The sequence below is a fragment of the Nomascus leucogenys genome, chromosome 9 (assembly GCF_006542625.1).
Source record: "Nomascus leucogenys isolate Asia chromosome 9, Asia_NLE_v1, whole genome shotgun sequence".
NCBI classification, from domain to species: domain Eukaryota; kingdom Metazoa; phylum Chordata; class Mammalia; order Primates; family Hylobatidae; genus Nomascus; species Nomascus leucogenys.
In genome coordinates this window covers 14006387-14016472 of record NC_044389.1, presented here as the reverse complement: position 1 = coordinate 14016472, position 10086 = coordinate 14006387, and the positions used below count along the sequence as shown (strand labels likewise).

The 10086-nt window shown below is 44.2% G+C and overlaps 1 non-coding gene across 1 annotated transcript; it reads left to right on the top strand.

Moving 5' to 3' along the window:
• The first annotated feature begins 7734 nt into the window (after positions 1-7734).
• Positions 7735-7869, top strand: LOC115836811. The gene has a single exon (XR_004031821.1). It is a non-coding gene; the product is annotated as a small nucleolar RNA SNORA70 (small nucleolar RNA).
• Positions 7870-10086: the final 2217 nt, after the last annotated feature.

Sequence of the window (10086 nt, the reverse complement as noted above, 5' to 3'; positions counted from 1 at the left end):
ATGCTGGGATTACAGGCATGAGCCACAGTGTCCAGCCTTCACCAACATAAACTCTGTACCTGTTAAATAATAACTTCCCATTCTTTCCTCGCCGCAACCACTAGTAACCACAGTTCTGCCTTCTGTCTGTGAATTTGCCTTTTCTGGGTACCTTATATAAGTGGAATCATAAAATATTTGTTTTTGTGTGTCCATCTTAATGCACTTAGCATGTTTTAAGGTGCATGTTGTAGCATGTAGCAAAATTAGTTTTTATGGCTGAATAATATTCCATAGTGTGCATATGCCACATTTTATTTTATGATCAGTTAGGTTGTTTCTACCTTTTAGCTATTGTGAATTATGCTGCTGTGAACATTGGTGTACAACTATCTGTTTCAACTCCTGTTTTTGGTTCTTTTGGATATATACATAAGAGTGAGATTACTGAGTCATATGGTAGTTCTAGGTTTAACTTTTTTTTTTTTTTTTTTTTTTTTTTTTTTGAGACGGAGTCTCACTCTGTCGCCCAGGCTGGAGTGCAGTGGCGCAGTCTCGACTCACTGCAAGCTCCGCCTCCCAGGTTTACGCCATTCTCCTGCCTCAGCCTCTCCGAGTAGCTGGGACTACAGGTGCCCGCCACCACGCCCGGCTAATTTTTTGTATTTTTAGTAGAGACGGGGTTTCACCGTGGTCTCGATCTCCTGACCTCGTGATCTGCCCGCCTCGGCCTCCCAAAGTGCTGGGATTACAAGCGTAATTACAAGTGAGCCATCGCGCCCGGCCAGTTTAACTTTTTTTTTTTTTTTTTTTTTTTTAAGACACAGAGTCTGGCCAGGTGCAGTGGCTCACGTCTGTAATCCCAGCACTTTGGGAGGCTGATGCGGGTGGATCAGAAGGTCAGGAGTTCGAGACCATCCTGGCTAACACGGTGAAACCCTGTCTCTACTAAAAATACAAAAAATTAGCCAGGCATGGTGGTGGGCGCCTGTGGTCCCAGCTACTTTGGAGGCTGAGGCAGGAGAATGGCGTGAACCTGGGAGGCGGAGCTTGCAGTGAGCCGAGATCGTACCACTGCACTCTAGCCTGGGTGACAGAGCGAGACTCCATCTTAAAAATAAAAAAGTGCTGGGCGTGGTGGCACACGCCTGTAATCCCAGCACTTTGGGAGGCCAAGGAGGGCGAATCACGAGGTCAGGAGTTCGAGACCAGCCTGGCCAACATGGTGAAACCCAGTGGGTACTAAAAATACAAAAAATTAGCTGGGCATGGTGCCGGGCACCTATAATCCCAGCTATTTGGGAGCCTGAGGCAGGAGAATCACTTGAACCTGGGAGGCAGAGGTTGCAGTGAGCCGAAATCACGCCACTACACTCCAGCCTGGGCAACAGTGCGAGACTCTGTCTCAAAAAAAAAAAGAAAAGTAATCCACCATTGCATGCCAATTTGGCACAAGGTGTCAGATACAAAGCAAAACAGATGGGGTATTTCTGATGGGCATTTCAACCTTAAAAATGAGAAACTAACTTCACTATTCCAGTAAAGACCTAGGGAAAACCTTCCTAATCTGCTTGTTTCTCCAGTTATTTATTTCAGTAATTAAAACAATTTAGTTGTTTTACTTTTTATCTTGAGCTCTACCCTAGTATACCAAATATAGTTTTAGAATATTTATTAAACAATTCGGCTGGGGATGGTGGCTCATAGGCATAATCCCAGCATTTCCTGAAGCAGGAAGATCGCTTGAGGTCAGGAGTTGGAGACTAGCCTGGGCAACATAGTGAGACGCTAGCTACAAAATGTAAATTTAGCCAGAGATAGGGTGCACACCTGTAGTACCGGCTGCTTGGGAGGCTGTGGCGGGAGGATCCCTTGAGTCTAGGTGGTCAAGCCTGTAGTGACCTATGATTATGCTATTGCACTTCAGCCTGGGCAACAGAACAAGACTCTTGTCTTTGTTTGTTTGTTTGAGATGGAGTGCTAGGATTACAGGCGTGAGCCACTGCACCTGGCCAGCACTTTCTTCTTTAAATAGAGACAGGGTTTGCCACATTGTCCAGGCTGGTCTTGAACTCCTGGACTCAATCCTCCCACCTCAGCCTCCCAAAGTGCTGGGATTGCAGGCGTAAGCCACTGTGCCTGGCCGAAATAGTGGATTTCTGAATCAGGGTTTGGAAGACGTGGGTACAGCTGCACCTGCTATTGAAAGTGCATCTGTTTTCACACAGGAAATGTCTGCAAATTATGAAAGCATGGTCATAGCTCCACCCTGTGGCATGTTACTTTTAGTTAAAATTAATTGTCCAAATTCTATTCAGGCTGGGCCCAGTGGCTCATGCCTGTAATACGAGCACTTTGGGAGGCTGAGGCGGGCGGATCACTTGGGGGCGAGACTTGAGGTTTCACCATGTTGGTCAGGCTGATCTGCCCGCCTCAGCCTCCCAAAGTGCTGGGATTACAGGCATGAGCCACCGCATCTGGCCTCAAATAATAATAATAATAAATTCTATTCAATGTTAGATCATGGGTGAGACCTTGTCTCTACTAAAATTCAAAAAATTTAGCTGGGCATGGTGGCATATGTTTGTAGCCCCAGCTACTCAAGGGGCTGAGGCAGGAGGATTCCTTGATCCTGGGAAAGGGAGGGAGCAGTAAGCCGAGACTGCACCACTGCACTCCGGCCTGGGCAACAGAGCAAGACCCTGTCTCAAAAACGAAAATTGAGGGCCGGGCGCAGTGGGTCATGCCTGTAATCCCAGCACTTTGGGAGGCCGAGGCAGGTGGATCACAAAAAATTAGCCCAGCGTGGTGGCAGGTGCTTGTAGTCCCAGCTACTTGGGAGGCTGAGGCAGGAGAATGGCGTGAACCCGGGAGGCGGAGCTTACAGTGAGCTGAGATCGCGCTACTGCACTCCAGCTTGGGCAACAGAGCGAGAGACTGTCTCAAAAACAAAAACAAAACAAGAAAATTGACAGTGGCTAACATCTTTAGCTAATAAGACAAATAATTATTGGATATTTTCCCTCCTTTTTCTCATGTTTTACATATTCTAGTCCTTTTCAGTGCATAAAGCTAGGAAATACGTAGTATATAATCCATGCACATGAACTTCTGTTTATTTCTGTATCTGTCCTTGTGTTATAAAACAAAAACTAAGTCCCTCCAACTCCAATCTGGCACCACAGGATTCATTCTAGCTGTCTCTCTTAGTTGTAACAGCAAGAAACCTGGCTTCTCATTATAATAATTTGCTCATTTGTTCAATCCTGGCTACATATATTTTGGACTTAGTAAACCATAGCTCTGAGAAATGGATTTGCCAGCTAGAATAGTGTTTGTACACAGTTGTTTTCAGTCTTCAGTATCTATTCAAAACATGTTCCAAAGCTCTGTAAGTATACTCCTTTCTCCCCCACTCTCTTCAGTGTGGTTATGCAACTCATTTGCAATGCAATTGTATTCATTTCCCCAGCCTTCATTCCATCTTTCTGTCCACATCTTGGTTGATTTTTAAATTAGATTCAGTAAAATTCACTATGGGGTACAGTTCAGTTAATTTTGATAAATGCTTAGAGATGGCTACTCACCACCACAGTTTCACACAGATAATCTTAAACTACAATCACATCACTCCCAAAATGTCCTCATGCTGCCTTTTTCTTTTCTTTTCTTTCTGAGACAGGGTCTTGCTCTGTTGCCCAAGCTGGCATGCAGTAGTGTGATCAGGGCTCACTGCAGCCTTGACATCCCAGATTTGAGCAATCCTCCTGCCTCAGCCCCTTGAGTAGCTGGGACTACATGCATGTGCCACCATACCCAGCTAATTTTTTTTTTTTTAATTTTAGTAGAGACCAGGTCTCACTATATTGCCCAGACTGGTCTCAAACTCCTGAGCTCAAACAATCCTCCTACCTTGGGCTCCCAAAGGGCTGGTATTACTGGTGTGAGCCACTGTTCCCAGCCCATGCTGCCTTTTTATAGCCAACCCCTCTCCCTACTCCTTCCAACCCGTGGCAACTACTAGTGTGTTTTTTGTCTGTAGTTTTATCTTTTCAGTAGATAAATGGAATCTTACGATATGTAGTATTTGGATCTAGTTTCTGTCATTTAGCAAAGTGCATTTAATTCATCCATGATGGTATGTGAATCAATCGTTTGTTCCTTTTTATTCCATTGTGCACATGTACCCTTGTTTATTCATCTCTTCACCAGTTGAAGGACATTGGAGTTATTTCCAATTTTTCATGATTATTCATAAAGTTGCTATAAACATTTACTGGTTTTTGTGTGAACATGTTTTCATTTATCTTGGGTAAATAAATAGGATCACTAGGTCGTAAGGCAAGTATATGTTTAATTTTATAAGAAAATGCCAAATTGTTTCCCAAATTGTATCATTTTACGCTCTCACCAGCAACCTATGAGAGTTCTGGCTGCTGTGCATCCTTGGCACTTGGTAGTGCCATTTTTTTTTTTATGTTAGCAATTCCGGTAGGTGCATAGTGGTTTTAATTTTCATTTCTCTAATGACTAATGATGTCCATCCTTTCATATATTTGCCATCTGTGTGTCTTTTTTAGTGATGTGTCTGTTCAAATCTTTCATGCTTTTGTTTTTGTTTTGTTTTGAGACAGGGTCTGGCTCTATCACCCATGCTAGAGCATTGGTGCAGTGGTGTAATCTTGCCTCCTGCCTGCAACTTCCACCTCCTGGGCTCAAGCAGTCCTTCCCGCTCAGCCTCCTGAGTAGCTGGGACTACAGACACATGCCACCAAGCTTGGCTAATTTTTGTATTTTTTGTAGACAGGTTTTCACTATGTTGCCCAGGCTGGTCTCGAACTCCTAAACTCAAGCCGTCTGCCCGCCTCGGCCTCCCAAAATGCTGGGATCACAGGCCGGGCATGGTGGCTTACACCTTTAATCCTAGCACTTTGGGAGGCCGAGATGGGCGGATCACTTGAGGTCAGGAGTTTGAAACCAGCCTGGCCAACATGGTGAAACCCCGTCTCTACTAAAAATACAAAAAAATTAGGCAGGCATGGTGGTGGGCACCTGTAATCCTAGCTACTTGGGAGGCTGAGGCAGGAGAATTGCTTGAACCCAGAAGGCGGAGGTTGCAGTGAGCCGAGATGGCACCACTGCACTCCAGCCTGGGTGATACAGTGAAACCCCGTCTTAAAAAAAAAAAAAAACAGTGCTGGGATTACAGGCATGAGCCACCACACCCAGCCATATTTTTAAATTGCTTTTCTTACTGTTTAGTTCTGAGAGTTCTTTATATATTGTGATACAAGTCCATTGTAAGACATGTGACCCGCAATTATTTTCTGTACCTTTGTCAAAAGTCTGTTTCTTGATGAATCTCTATTCTGTCCCATTGATGTATGTGTCTACCTTTCATCAGGGTCACACTATTGCTTTATAGTAAGTTTTGAAATGAGTATGAGTCTTCCAATTTTGTTTATTGTTTTCAACGTTGTTTTGGCTATTCTGGTTTCTTTGCCTGTCCCTATAAATTTTATAATGAGATTGTTATCTACAAAAAAGCCCGCTGGGGTTTTTATTGGGATTGAGTTTTATCTGTGTTTTGCAATTTTAGCATATACTCCTGCATATAATTTGTTATATTTAAACCTCAATATTTCATTTTAGGAAATGCTTTGTAAATGGTATTGGGTTTTTTGGTGGTGTTTTCTGTTGTTGTTTTTGTGGGTTTATTTATTTATTTTATTTTATTTTTTTAGACCTAGTCTTGCTCTTCGCTCAGACTGGGGTGTGCATTGGTATGATCTTGGCTCACTGCAACCTCCACCTCCCGGGTTCAAGTGATTCTCCTGCCTCAGCCTCATGAATAGCTGGGATTACAGGCACCTGCCACTGCACCTGGGTAATTTTTGTATTTTTAGTAAAGATGGGGGTTCACCATGTTGGCCAGGCTGGTCTCAAACTCCTGACCTCAGGTGATCCACCCGCCTCGGCCTCCCAAAGTGCTGGGATTACAGGCATGAACCACTGTGTGCAGCCTGGTATTGGTTTTTAAATTTCAAATTTCCTTGTTCATTACTAGTAAATAGAAATACAGGCTGGGTGCAGTGGCACACGCCTGTAATCCTAGCACTTTAGGAGGCTGAGATGGGTGGATCACTTGAGGCCAGGAGTTAGACAGGCACCCAGCCTGGCCAACATGGTGAAACCCTGTCTTTACTAAAACTACAAACATTAGCCAGGCATGGTGGCACATGCCTGTAGTCCCAGCTACTCTGAAGGTTGAGGTACAGGAATTGCTTGAACCCTGGAGGTGTAGATTGCAGTGAGCCGAGATCATGCCCCTGCACTCCAGCCTGGACAACAGAGCAAGACCCTGTCTCAAAAAAAAAAAAAAAAAAAAAAGGCCAGGTGCAGTGATTCACACCTGTAATCCCAGCACTTTGGGAGGCCGAGGAAGGTAGATCACCTGAGGTCAGGAGTTGGAGACCAGCCTGGCCAACATGGCAAAACCCCATCTCTACTAAAAATACAAAAATTAGCTGGGCGTGGTGGCACACACCTGTAATCCCAGCTACTTGGGAGGCTGAGGCAGGAGAATGGCTTGAGGCAGGAGAATGGCTTGAACCTGGGAGGTGGAGGTTGCAGTGAGCCAAGATTGTGCCACTGCACTCCATCTTGGGTGACAGAGCAAGCAGAGCAAGATTCCATCTCTAAAAAAAAGGGTATTCCCTGATCTGTTAATTAATTACTGGGAGAGGTGTGTAACGTTTCTTACTCTGTTGGTGAATTTGTCCGTTTTCCATTGTATTCTGTTAATTTTTTTTATTTTTTGATATGGGGTCTTGCTCTGTTGCCCAGGCTGGAGTGCAGTGGCATGATCTCGGCTCACTGCAGCCTTGACCTCCTGGGCTCAAGTGATCCTCCCACCTCAGCCTCCCAAGTAACTGGGACCACATGTATGCACCACCATGCCCAGCTAATTTTTGTATTTTTCTTAGAGACAGGGTTTCACCACGTTGGCCAGGCTGGTCTCAAAATCCTGAGTTTAAGCAATCCACCTGCTTCAGCCTCTCAAAGTGCTGGGATTACAGGCATGAGCCATTGTGCTCAGCCAATTTTTATTTTATTTGTTTTGAGACTGTATTATTAGATAGATAATACTCCCAACATGTGAGCTAGAACACTAACAAGCAATTTATACCTAGGTATTTGTGAACTACTTACCATCCCAGGTTTCTGCCTCCTCGATTTGAAGTAATAATATCCTGTCTTACTCTTTCTTTTCCTTGTTTTTTTTTTTTTTTTTTTTTCAGACAAAGTCTCACTCTGTTGCCCAGGCTGGAGTGCAGTGGCACAATCTCAGCTCACTGCAACCTCCGCCTCCCGGGTTCGTGTGATTCTCCTGCCCCAGCCTCCTGAATAGCTGGGATTACCGCCACCATGCCGGGCTAATTTTTATATTTTTAGTAAAGATGAGGTTTCACCATGTTGGCCAGGCTGGTTTCAGACTCCTGATCTCAGGTGATCTGCCCACATCAGCTTCCCAAAGTGCTGGGATTACAGGTGTGAGCCACTGTGCCCGGCCAAGTTTTTTTTTTTCTTTTTAACTACATATTTCCCCATTTATTGGCTTATGAGTTATATAACGGTCTTCAATTTATATTACTCAAGTGGTTTCCTTTAAAACTTTAATACAGATACTTAAGATCTCCCATTTATCCCTACTCTCCATCTAATAATACAAGGAGCTTAGAATGCTTTAACTTTCTGCAGCCAATTAAGCCGACTGAGTTCCTTTCCTCATGGGGGCCCAGTGTGCAATGGCTGTAAACAGCAGCTTCCTTGGTAGTGTATGCAGCCTGTTTGTTGTATGGGTTGCTCTAAGGGACCTTGGAGACAGTCCTTTCAGATGGATGTTCATGTTTCTGACCTTACACTACCCCAATGTAGGCTCCAAACTGGCATGCGAGGTGCCTTTGGAAAGCCCCAGGGCACTGTGGCCAGGGTTCACATTGGTCAAGTTATGTCCATCCACACCAAGCTGCAGAACAAGGAGCATGTGATTGAGGCCCTGCGCAGGGCCAAGTTCAAGTTTCCTGGCCGCCATAAGATCCACATCTCAAAGAAGTGGGGCTTCACCAAGTTCAATGCCAATTAATTTGTGGTGGCTGAGAAGTGGCTCATCCCAGATGGGTCCAGTACATTCCCAATCATGGCCCTCTGGACAAGTGGCGAGTCCTGCACTCATGAGGGCTTCCACTGTGCCGCCCCCTCTTAATACTCACCAATAAATTCTACTTCCTGTCCACCTAAAAAAAAAAAAAAAAAAAAAAAAAGTATTAACTTCAGTTACCCCTCTCTCTTATGTACTTTTAGTCTGTTATTTTAGTCTTATCCTGATTCCCTCACATAAACATTGTTAGTATATTATTAGTGTTGTTTTATACAGTTGTTTAAATTTATCTACTTTTTTTGCTCACTGTTCCTTTTTGCATCTCATTCCTTCAGTGATTCCTTTCCTTCTTGAAATAATTCCTGGCCTGGCACAGTGGCTCACGCCTGTAATCCCAGCACTTTGGGAGGCCGAGGCAGGCGGATCACCTGAGGTCAGGAATTCGAGACCAGCCTGGCCAACATGGTGAAACCCCGTCTCTACTTAAAATACAAAAATCAGCCAGGCATGGTGGCAGGTGCCTGTAATCCCAGCTACTGGGGAGGCTGAGGCAGGAGAATTGCTTGAACCCGGGAGGCGGAGGTTGCACTGAGCCGAGATCGCACCATTGCACTCCAGCCTGGGGGACAAGAGCCAGACTTCACCTCAAAAAAAAAAAAAAAAAAAAAAAATCCTTTAGAATTTCTTTGTTAGGAGTCTATGGATGGTAAATACTCTCAATTTTTATCTAAAATCTGTTTTCCCTTTTTAATAGTAGTTCATTTTAAATTTTGTTTATTTTTATAAAGACAGGGTCTCCCTATGTTGCCCAGGCTGGTCTGGAACTCCTTGGCTAAAGAGATCTTCCTATCTCAGCCTCCTAAAGTGCTGGGATTACAGGCTTGAGCCACTGCACATGATCAAATAATAGTTTAGTTGGGTATACAATTCCAATTTGACAGATGGCTTTTTTTCTCAGTATTTTGAAGATAATGTCTCCAGCTTGTATGTTGCTAATGAGAGGTCTGCCCTTGGTCCAATTTCTTATTTTGAGACGGAGTTTTGCTCTTGTTGCCAAAGCTGGAGTGCAATGGCATGATCTCGGCTCACCACAACCTCCGCCTCCCAGGTTCAAGTGATTCTCCTGCCTCAGCTTCCGGAGTACCTGGGATTACAGGCATGTGCCACCATGCCTGGCTAATTTTGTATTTTTAGTAGAGACAGGGTTTCTCCATGTTGGTCAGGCTGGTCTCAAACTCCCAACCTCAGGTGATCCGCCCACCTCGGCCTCCCAAAGTGCTGGGATTATAGGTGTGAGCCACTGCGACTGGCCCCTTGGTCCAATTTCTAATTGCCATTCTTTTGTAGATAATCTGTCTCTTTTCTTTCACTGCTGTAAGATCTTGTCTTGGTTTTCTTCAATTTAACTAAAACATGTCTATAGGTAGCTTTATTTTTATTTTTGCTTATAATTTATTGTAACTTTTTACTGTTTTTTTTTTTTTTGAGACAGGGTCTTACTCTGTCACGCAGGCTGGAGTGCAGTGGCACAATGTTGGCTCACTCCAACCTCTGCCTCCTAGGCTCAAGCAATTCTGCCTCAGCCTCCCGAGTAGCTGAGGTTACAGGCATGTGCCACTACTGCCCGGCTAATTTTTTGTATTTTTAGTAGAGATGGTGTTTCACCATGTTGGCCAGGCTGATCTTGAACTCCTGAGTTCAAATGATTCACCAGCCTCAGCCTCCCAAAGTGCTGGGATTACATGCGTAAGCCACTGCACTCGGTCCCGTAACTTTTAAATCTATAGAATCATGCCTTTCTATAGAATGGAAAATTTATGGCCATTATTTTGAAATGTCCAACATATGTTGCATTCTAAGCATTCACAAATAAATAATAAATAATGAAAATGAATTGGGGGAGAGGTGGGTTGTGCCCACAGTGTCCCCTTTCTACAATCCTGAAT